Source organism: Phoca vitulina, unplaced genomic scaffold (assembly GCF_004348235.1).
Source record: "Phoca vitulina isolate PV1807 unplaced genomic scaffold, GSC_HSeal_1.0 scaffold10, whole genome shotgun sequence".
Classification (NCBI taxonomy): Eukaryota; Metazoa; Chordata; class Mammalia; order Carnivora; family Phocidae; genus Phoca; species Phoca vitulina.
This window is the reverse complement of record NW_022589713.1, coordinates 22,881,842-22,893,143: the sequence shown is the minus strand read 5'-3', so window position 1 is coordinate 22,893,143 and position 11,302 is coordinate 22,881,842. Positions and strand designations below refer to the sequence as shown.

The following is an 11,302-nucleotide window of genomic DNA, read 5'->3' as shown; positions in this document are numbered from 1 at the left end:
ATGCAGAGTACTCTGAATGTTAACAAAACAGAGCTGGAATGAAGGGACTGCAAATCTAGGATGAGTATTCTTTAAAGTTAAAAGCATTGAAATGTACTTTTTTTCTTTGTTAGTGTATTAAATTTGTCATAAACCATTGTGATGCTGTTTGATGGCTTTTTTTTTTTAAAGATTTATTTCTTTTAGAGAGTGCGCACACGTGTGCACCAGTGACAGGAGGGGCGGAGGGAGAGAATCTCAAGCAGATTCCCCACTGAGTGCGGAGCCTAACTCTGGGATTTGATCTCACGACCCTGAGATCATGACCTAAGCGGAAACCAAAAAAAAAGACACTTAACCAACTAAGCCACCCAGGGGCACCTCTCTTTGATAACATCTTACCTGCAGAATTTCTTTCAGAATTGGAGTCAGTCCTCTCAAACCCTGCCGCTGCTCTGTCAGCTCAGTTTGTGTGATATTCACAGTCCTTTGTTGCCATTTCATTTTTTATTTAAGATTTTGAGAGGGAGAGTGAGCACAGGAGCATGGGGGGGAGGTGCAAAGGGAGAAGCAGGCTCCCCACTGAGCAGGGAGCCTGACTTGGGCTGGATCCCAGGACCCAGAGATCTTGGATCTGAGCCAAAGGCAGACACTTAACTAAGCCACTCAGGCGCCCCGCTCTGGTACCATTTCAATAATCTACGCATCTTCCATCAGAAGTTTCCATCTCAAGAAACCACTTTGCTCATCCTTAAGAAACAACTCATCTGTTAGTTTTTATCATGAGATTGCAGCAAGTCAGTCCCATCCTCAGGCTCCACTTCTAGTTCTGCTATTTCCACCACATCAGCACTTACTTCCCACACTGAAGTCGAACCCCTCCAAGTCATCCATGAGGGTTGAACTTCCAAACTCCTTGTTAATGTTGGTATTTTGACTTTTTCCCGTGAATCACGAAATGTTCTTATAACTAGGATGGTGAATTCTGCCCAGAAGGTTTTCAACCTACTTTTCTCATCCATCAGAAGAATCGCTATCTGTGGCAGTTAGAACCTTACGCAATGTATTTCTTAAATAATAAGACTTGGAAGTCAAAATCATTCCTTGATCCATGGGCTGCAGAGTGACTGTTGTTAGCAGGCATGAAAACAGTAATTTTGTCCATCTCCATCAGAGTTCTTGGGTGACCAGGTGCATTGTCAATGGGAAGTAGTATTTTGAAAGGAATCTTCTTTTTCTGAGTAGGTCTCAACAGTAATACTTAAAATATTCAATGAACGATGTTGTGAATAGATGTGCTGTCCTTCAGGCTTTATTGTTCCATTTATAGAGCACAGGCAGAGTAGATTTAGCATAATTCTTAAGGGCCCTAGGATTTTGGAATGGAAGCACTGGCTTCAACTTAAAGTGACCATCTGCACTGGCCCCTAATGAGAGTCACCCTGTCACCCTGTCCTTTGAAGCTTGGAAGCCAGACACTGACTGTTCTCCAGCTATGAAAGTCCTAGATGGAATCTTCTTCCAACATAAGGCTGTTTTGCCTACATTCAAATTTTGTTGTTTCATGTAGCCACCTCCATTCATTATCTTAGCTCGATCTTCTGGATAATTTGCAGCTTCTACATCAGCACTTGCTGCTTCACTTTGCACTTTGATGTTATGGAGACGGCTTCTTCCCTTTCCCCTAAACCTCATGAACTCTCCTCTTCTGGCTTCAAGCTTGTCCTCTGAAGCTTCCTCACCTCTCCCAGACTTCATTGAATTGAAGAGTCAGGGCCTTGCTCTGGACTAGGCTCTGCCTTAAGGGAATATTGTGGCAGGTTTGATCTTTCCAGAACACTCAAAACTTTCTCCATATCGGCAATAAGTCTGTTTTGCTTTCTTATCATTTGTGTTGTTCACTGTGGTAGCACTTTTAATTTCCTTCAAGAACTTTTGCTTTACATTCACAACTTGGCTACCTGGTGCAAGAGGCCTACCTTTCGGCCTATCTTGGCTTTTGACACACCTTCCTCACTAAGCTTAATCATTTCTAGCTTTTGACTTAAAGTGAGAGACATGCCACTCTTCTTTCGTTTGAACACGTAGGGTTCTTAATTGCCCTGATTTCAATATTACTGTGTCTTAGGGAATTGGGAGGCCCGAGGAGAAGGAGAGAGATAGGGAAATGGCCATTCGGTGGAATAGCTAGAACACACACCACAGATTTATCGGTTAAGCTCAGGTCATGGGCACAGTTTATGGCGCCTCAAAACAATTCTACAATAGTAACATCATCGATCACTGACCACAGATCACCGTAGCAAATACAACAATAATGAAAACGTTTGAACTACTGCAAGAATTACCAAAATGTGACACGGAAACATGAAGTGAGCAAATGCTGTTGGAAAAATGACACCAATAGATTTGCTCGATTCAGGGTTGCCACAAACCTGCAATTTGTAAAAAACTCAGTATCTGCAAAGTGCAATAAAGCAAAATGAATAAAACAAGTTACGCTGCTATTTAGAAAGTGGAGACAGAAGTTAGTGGGGGTAATCAGCTAGGCAGGAGAATCAAAGTAGAGAATCATGTAAGCAGATACTCTAATAAGTAGACTGAAACTGCAGGTCTGTGATGGTTTTAATTCATCACCCAGCTATGTAACGAGGCATAATGGGGCCTGCAGAACGCAGGCAAGTTATAAATTGCTTCCTGAGCTTGATACAAAGGTAATGAATATTATGAAGGATACATTAATCAAAGAAAAGAAATAACTGCTTTAAATAAGCATTTTTATTATCTAAAAATAAATGAGAGGAATTATGTCCACATCAAGGATTTAGGATATTATATATATATAATATCATTAAGGTAGCCTTTTGACATTGGAGCCAAATGAGACTAGAATTCTAAATAACTGGATGTATGTAGTAACACAGAAGCTGGGTCGAGCTTCAGTTGTCAACTCATTTCACCTGGGAACACCCTCCCCGCAGCTGAACTTTCCAGGGATCCCATCAGAGCATGCAGCAAGAAACTTTTGTAAGGGTGAGTTCCTTTGTCTCCAAATACAAAGGAAAGTAGTGTGTAAGTACGTAAGTCCAAGGGACACAGCACCCAGTCCTGGAGCTATCTTAGCTGTTACAAGGCTTGAGCAAATAGCTTTAATACCGGGTGAGAAGCCCGGTTAACAACTAAGTAGGAGGCAGTCATTCCCTCACTTAAAGGGGTAGTAGATTTAACAGGGAATAACTTCAAAAGTTTCTTACAAATACTTAGTGTGATGTTCCACATTTTGCAGTGACATTTCAGGAAACACGGTCTTCTGTTTTTGTCTTCCTTTAGACCCGAGCGGTTTTTTACCCCAAGCTCTGAAGGTTTAAATCTTAAACCAGCAGATTTACCTTTTCGTACCTTGTTAGGACAAAGTGGAAATAATTTTCTATATCCTCTCTTAACACCAATTGCGTGATTTTACCTTTTTCCCCGGGAAAACTCAAACTTTGATTTTTTAATCTTTTTTCAACTTTACATACAAAATAAACTATTGATTATTTTGAACGTTAGCATATGGAAACACAAAACATTACCTCAGGACAGAGACTGTGTCCTTCCTTTTTAACGCCAAAGCTTAGATAGTATATCATCCCTAAAAAAGACTGCGGCTGAAGCTTTTATCCTGGATGAGCAACTTTCTCCATAGCAAGGTGACTCTACAGCTGATGTCCCTGGTTCCCAAACTGCTGCACTTTGGCATAGCCTAAAGGTTTTTAAAAAATACTGATGCCTGACTCCTGTGCGCCCCCACCCCATGCGGTGTGACTTGCCCACAGGGAATTTGTTTTTTTTTTTTAATGTTCCCCAGTTAATTCTAATGTGCAGCAAAGTTTGGGACCCACTGGGTTACTTCAAAATAAGAGGCAGATAATCTGTGACTGAGTTGGAAAAGTCACAAGGCTAGAGAAATGGAGAAAATGTTTTCAATTGTATTCTTAGCCCAGAAAGGATGATCATGTTTGTAAATGCATTCTTGGATACTGTGAAATGGGGGCAAATTCATACTGAAATGGGGGGGGGGGGGCTGTAAGCTGAAATATTAAATTCTTTTGGTTTTTATGTATACCTTTTTATAGTTCAGGAATTATCGATATAAATACCATTTTTAAGATTTCCCATCATTTCTTAGAAAATGACCTCACCATCAACAGGATTACTGTAGCAACTTTGTTTTCCTTCTCTATACAATGATCTTATTCCATTGGCCTTCTGTCTTGACAGTAAATCTGACTGTTCCAGAATTCACTCCCTGCAATTGTTAATCTGCCCTACCCTGCTTGTGGCTACTTTTAATTTGCTCGTCCATTATGTTGCCCAGTTACAACACCTCTGGGTTTTACGGGTTTCTTTAGAATCATGCAATTCTCTCTGATGACTCTGAAATGAACCATAATTAACTTTGCAAGAGATAAGCATCAGCAACTGCAGAATCGCACAGCTCATCTACTTAGGAATTGGAACCTCAGACGCTTCTACCACCCACACTCTTGGCCTGAAATTCACTTCACTCACCAGCTCCTTCCTTTTAAGGGTCAGATGGGTTGCATTAAGCATCCTTTTTAATGGTGTGTAGGCACAGAGAGGAGTCCTCTTAGGCTTGATTTTGGCTTTAATGTGCTGGCATCATTGCGATTTTCTTCCTGGGTTTCTCTAATTTTGCAGTTCAAATGTATGTCTTTAATTAGAACCTGAATTAAAGTTGGAAATCAGGAACTCCCACCCTCAACAGCACCATGAGAATGGGGGTGGAAGAAGGTTGCAAGCTTCCATTATATTCCTTTGTTCTTCCCTGACATTCCCTTCTTCCTTCTCTCTCTTTCTTTTAAATCTTAGCTTCATTTGGGAGCCAAGTGTTTAAAAAAAAATCATTAAAGTGTTAAATAGCAAATCATTCATTGGAATTTTAAAAAAGCATTCATACGGTGTGGCGCCTGGGTGGCTCAGTCAGTTAAGCACCTGACTCTTGATTTCAGCTCAGGTCATGATCTCAGAGTCATGGTATTGAGCCCTGAGTTGGGCTCCAATCTGCGTGGGATTCTCTCTCTCCCTCCTTCTTCCCCTCCCTCTGCTCATGTTCTAAACAAACAAATAAATAAAAAAAATTTTTTTTTTAAAAAGTACTCATATAGTATTTAACCGTGAGCCAGGCATGCTTCTAAACAGGAACTAGTGGTGCTCATTTAATCCCTGGCAGTCCCTTCAAGATGAGAAAATAGGTTCTTAGAGGTGAAGTAGCTTGCCTAAATCTCATGGCTAGTAATGAAGGAGCCAGGATTCCGCCCCAGGTGTTTTGGCTCCAGCACGTTCTTAACCATGAGGCTCTGCTTCCACTCCTCCAGCTGGATTTAAGGCTGGAGAAGCGATGTGGGAAAGAAATGTTTCTTCTGGTTTGACTTGAAAACGCCTTCTGCCGTATTCCCATCCCAAAGTCAGCATGGGTGCCCTAGAGCCTGGCTTCTCCACTGCCTGCCCCTCAGGGCAGCAACATACAGACTTCCCGGTGTGTAGGTGAGTTGTACGATCCTGTATTTAATTGCTGGGGATGGGATTTGATTTTTCTTAGGATGTTTTATAATGAAAAATTTCAAATACATGGGTACAGAGAATAGTATAATAGATGCCGTTGACCCCATAACCCACCCTCCATAATTATCAATTTGCAGCCACTCTCCTTTCATTTATGAACACCCTCCCCATTCCCTGGATTACTTTTTAAAGCTAAACCCAGACCTGTTTCATCCATAAATATTTCACCTAGGGATAAAGGCTCTTAACTGTAATACCATGACCACACCTAAAAACCTAACGTTTTCTTAATATCAAATATCCAGTTGGTGTTCACATTCTCTCATTTCGCATGGTGCTTTACAGTTGGTTTGTTTGAAACAGGATCCAGGCAAGGATGACCTGTTGCATTCAGTTTTCTAGGCCTCCCAGAATTTCCCCACTTTATTCTTACCGTTCAGTTATTGAAGAAACTTGCTCATTTGGCTTGTAGAATTATCCACATTCTGGATTTAGCAGGGTTGCTTTCCTAGATTTCCTGTGAGTCGTGTGCCCGTCTTTAATTTATTGCCTCTAGCTTGCAAAGCTGCCCTTCTTTGCCCCGCGTTGTGATTCAGGGGCTCTGGACCCTGTGCACATCTCTCCTTCGCCAACTGGTTCTGCCAACAGAGGGCGCTGGAGCAACACTGTAGAGTCCGCCAGAGCGAAGGCCTCTCTCCGGTCTGCAGGGCGGCTAGCGGATCACGGTACGGGCGGGGCCTACCGTGTGCACCTCAGCAGCGCTCGTGGTTCAGCTACGACTCCCACCCTCCAAGTTTCTCTGCCAAGGTCAGGCTGGGTGCTGCGGTGGCGACCACCTTCTCCGCTCACGGGTTTGAGCCTCACGTTTGAGCAGGACCCCAGCTTTAAGTTTCTAAGTTCCTTGGGTGCTGTTTCTAAGTTCCCTGAGCTGCAGGGGCGGAGCCTGCTGTCTGGGGTCGCTGCTGCTGTACCCCTACATACCCTTTTACCCTTCTAGTAGTTAACCGGGCTTTTTACTAGTTCGTAATTCTTTATATTACATTTTCCCTCTTACATTTACTGGTTTGTTTCCTGGCTGATAAAATGGTACCAGGAATGGTCTCAGGGGAAAAAAACGTTCCAAGTTTGGATTTGGGGATTGGTTTGCTAGTGCCTTTGGATTCAAGTGAAATGATGAGCTAGCTCCCTGCCCGTGGGAATGGGATGCTCATAATCCATGACCTGCAATGGCATTATAATCCAGCTACTACCTCTGCTGGTGATGAGGCAAGTGCCTTGGGAGCCCCTGAGACTTGGGCTGCACTTGACCTTTACAGCAGTAATGATGTCTGCGAGGACCCAGGAGGGGCTGCTTTTGCACCCACTGGAGTGCCTCTGAGAATAAATGGCAAGCTCAGGTCCTTAAACTCTCAGCTCAAGTCACAGTCCAAGGACCAGAGAGCCTCCAGACCAGACCTACTAGAATCATTTCATGTAGCTGGAGGACTGATTGATGTTCCTGAAACCAAATGAAATTGTGCAGAATGCAGAATTACAACATCAGTTGAATTCACAACCTCATTGTCTCATGTGACATTTAGGATATTGAATGGGAAAGATGGTGCATGAAACTTGGAATGACAACATCTGGTTGAACTCAGACCAATCAGAGTCTTAAAACTTCAAGTCTCAGGATGCCTGGCTAGCTCAGTCAGTAGAGTGTGTGACTCTTGATCTCAGGGTCATGAGTTAGAACCTCACGTTGGGCATAGAGCTTACTTTAAAAAACTAAACTGGATTTAATAAAACTTTCAGATATCTCTGAGCTTTCCTTGCCAGTGGACATGGTTTGCCCTCCTGTGCTAGCTGAGAAAGCGAACCTTTTCTTGAAAATCCTGAGATTCCTCACTTTGAGACAGATTGCCTTGCAAAGACATGCTAATTCTCAAGAACTTCTTTGTTACCACTACATCATAGCTAGAGTGAAGAAAAGGAAAGAGCTTTTCCTGATGAAGTCTAGGGAGTAAGTGTGGGAGTGTATTTGAAGGGTTAAAGCCAGGAGAACAGAATGTAACATTAGATGGAGCTGAATTCATTGATAGGGGTGCACTTACTAGAGATTCTGGATTTAAAGTATTAGCTCTTAAGACTAACAGCTTATTTGGTTGGTCACCAAAACTTGGACTCAGTGGTAGCCTGTGTTGTTTGTTTTTGTTTATATTGAGGTATAATTGACATATAACATATTAGTTTCAGGTGTACAACATAATGATTTGATATTTGTATATATTGCAAAATGATCACTACAATAAGTTTAGTTCATGTTTGTTGTCAACATAGTTATGAAAATTTTTTTCTTGTGATGAGGACTTTTAAGATTTATTCTCTTAGCAACTTTCAAATATTCAATACAGAATTAATGACTACAGTCACCATGCTGTACATTACATCCCCAGGACCTACTTCCAGCTTAAAGCTGGAAGTTTGTACCTTTCGACCCCCTTCACTCATTTCTCCTACCCCACCCCCTACTGCTGGTCACCACCTATCTGTTGTCTGTATCTTTGAGTTTGGTTTTTTAATTTTTTTTTTTGATTCGTTTGTTTGTTTTAGATTTCACACATAAGTGAGATCATCTGGTATTTGTCTTTCTCTATCAGACTTATTTCACTTAGCATAATACCCTCAAGGTCCATCCATGTTACAAGTGGTAAAATTTCCTTCTTTTTATATGGCTGAATAATTTTCCTTTGCAGTGTGGGTGTGGGTGTTTGGGTGTGTGTATACATCAGTGTCTTTATCCTTTCGTCCATGGATGGACTTTTACTTAGGTTGCTTATTGTAAATAATGCTGCAGTGAACATGGGGATGCAGATATCTTTTCAAGCTACTGTTTTTATTTCCTCTGGATAAATACCCAGAAGTGGAATTGCTGGATCATAGGGTAGTTCTATTTTTAATTTTTTGAGGACCCTCCGCACTGTTTTCCATAATGGCTATAACAATTTATATTCCCACCGACAGTGCAGGAAGGTTCCTTTTTTCCCCCACCTGCTTGTCAACACTTGTTATTTCTTGTCTTTTTGATAATAGCCTTTCTGACAGAGGTTAAGTGATACCTCCTTGTGGTTTTGATTTTTGTTTCTTTGATGGTTAGTGATGTTGAGCACCTTTTCACATACCTGTGGGCCATCTGTATGTCTTCTTTAGGGAAAATGTCTATTCATCCTCTGCCTGTTTTTTAATTGGATTGATTCTTTTTGCTATTGAGTTGTATGAGTTTTTATGTATTTTGGATATTAACCCCTTCTCAGATACATGATTTACAGGGGGCAACTCTAACCCTCCACACCTGGCAGTTCCTGCCTACACCTTGTACAACCTCCTCAGAACTGTGTGATCCCCAGTGGGCAGGCTGGCCTGGGCCGCAGCAGTGGCTACGGCTGGAACATTTCCTGCTGGGCTCAGTGGGACAGAGTGCACGCCGCTTGGGGCCACAGGCTGATTCCGCCACGACCCTGGGAGCACTGATGATGGGCAGCTCTGAGTCCGGACCTGAGGCCGGCATACGGGGCTCCAGGATGACCAGGAAGCTTCAACCCCAGGGCACCTGGGTGGCTCAGTCAGTTAAGCCTCCAACTCTTGATTTCGGCTCAGGTCATGATCTTAGGGTCATGAGGTTGAGCCCTGCATTGGGCTCTGTGCTGGGCATGGAGCCTGCTTAAGATTCTCCCTCTCCCTCTGCCCCTCCCCTGCTGCTCTCTGTCTCTCTAAAACAAAACAAAACAAACAAACAAAAGCCCCACCTCAATCCTGAGAAGGCGGCCCCCACCCGGCAACGCCCCCCGCCCCACACGTTCCAGCACTGCAGCAAAAGCCCAAGACATGATGGGTTGCACCTTGTAAGGATCCTCCTATAAACAATGAGCATGTCACTGTTCCTCCCTGGGAAGCAAACCATAAACAACCTGTATTTACCATTCATGTGGATGAAGCAGAAGGAAAGACTCAAAAGAGGTCAGCTGAATCTAAAAAACAGAACATGAAAATGTCCAGGCTTTTAATTCAGCTATTACTTTACGTGGACCAAGAGAACCACTGGTACCTCTTCACTATCCGGTGGAGGGTAGTTTTGAGTCACCACACACTATGGACTATCAATTGTATTAGAAGATGAAAAGCCAATGAGTGTCAATGAAGTCCCGGACTACCAGGAGGATGTTCACACATACTTAGGGAAACAGAGGTTAAATGTAAGCCTGCAGTAGGCCACATGAAGAAACAGCCAGACATCACTAAGAGTATGAGGGCTGTCCTTGTGGACTGGTCAGCTGATGTAGAGAAGACTATAAAGTACAGAATGAGACCCTGCATTTGTCTGAGCACTACATTGATTGGTTCCTTTCCTCAATGTCTGTGTTGAGAGCTCATGGGCACTGATGCTATGCTGTTAGCCTCAACGTTTGAAGAAATACAGCCCCCAGAAACAGCAGAGTTCCTGTGCATCACCAAAGATACCCATACCAAGAAACAAGTCGCGAGAATGGGACGCTAGTTTTGAAAGTGCTCGCTTTTGACCTAGCTGCGCCAACAGCAAATCTGCTTCTTACCCAATCCTGTCTGCACCAGCAGCCTGCCAACTGCAAAGTTGAAAGTTTAGCAATGTTTTGGGGAGAATCAAGTTTGATAGACGCCGACGCATACCTAAAGTGTGTGCCGTCAGTCATGGCGGGACCGGCCTCTCATCTGGTGCTCTACACAGCGACAGGACAAAGCTGGCCTGGACTTTTAGTTCAAAAGACTGCATATACCTTGGAAAGTCTTCAGCCTTGTCTCATGGAGCTTCGCCAGACCTACCTCAGAGCCCCACAGCATGCACAACAGTCAATAAGAGACAAGTGTAAAAGTAAAAGTATCATGGTGTTTCTCTCCTCAACCCACCAGAGACACTACATGTGTAACAGTGAAACAGCCTTTGTTTTCTAGGATGTAAATCACTCAAAGCACATGGTATACAGTTTTGCTAAGGTTTTAATTTTTTTTCTTTAAAGATTTTTATTTAGGAGAGAGTGCATGTGCACACGTACACAGGATCGGGGTTGGGGGGGGGGGGGCGGAGGGAGAGGAAGAAGCAGACTCCCCTCAGAGCAGGACGCCCAACAACAATGTGGGGCTCGAACCCAGGACCCTGGGATCATGACCTGAGCTGAAGGCAGACGTGTAACCGATGACCCAGCCAGGTACCCCTCTAAGGTTTTAATTTTACAATCATTGCTGAATACAGAAGTTATGGCCAAGCACAAATTATGGTATCTATTACTTTTTAAATGGCTTTAATTTGTATAGATTTTGTACATGTAACTATCTTAGATATTTGGCTAATTTTAAGTGGTTTTGTTGAAGTATTAATGACGCCAGCTGTCAGCACAGTAAGAATAAGAACTGATAAATAGAGTTGGGGAAAAATATATGCTTTACAAATATCTTCTCCCTTTCTTAGGTTGCCTTTTCCTTTTGTTTTGTTGGTGGTGTCCTTTGCTGTACAGAAGCTTTTTGTCTGATGTAGTCCCACGTGTTTATTTTTGCTGTGTTAAGTACAAAAACCCCTCACCAAGACCAATGTCAAGATACTTACTGCCTATGTTTTCTTCTAGGAGTTTTATGGTTTCAGATCTTATGTTGAAGTCTTTAAATCATTTTCAGTTAATTTTTGTGTGTGGTATAAGATAGTGGCCCTGTTTCATTCTTTTGCCTGTGGCTGCCCAATTTTCGTAGC

At 42.8% G+C, this 11,302-nt stretch overlaps 1 pseudogene; it reads left to right on the top strand.

Annotated features, from left to right (window-relative positions):
* The first annotated feature begins 2,988 nt into the window (after positions 1–2,988).
* LOC116635236 lies at positions 2,989–10,487 on the top strand (annotated as a pseudogene).
* Positions 10,488–11,302: the final 815 nt, after the last annotated feature.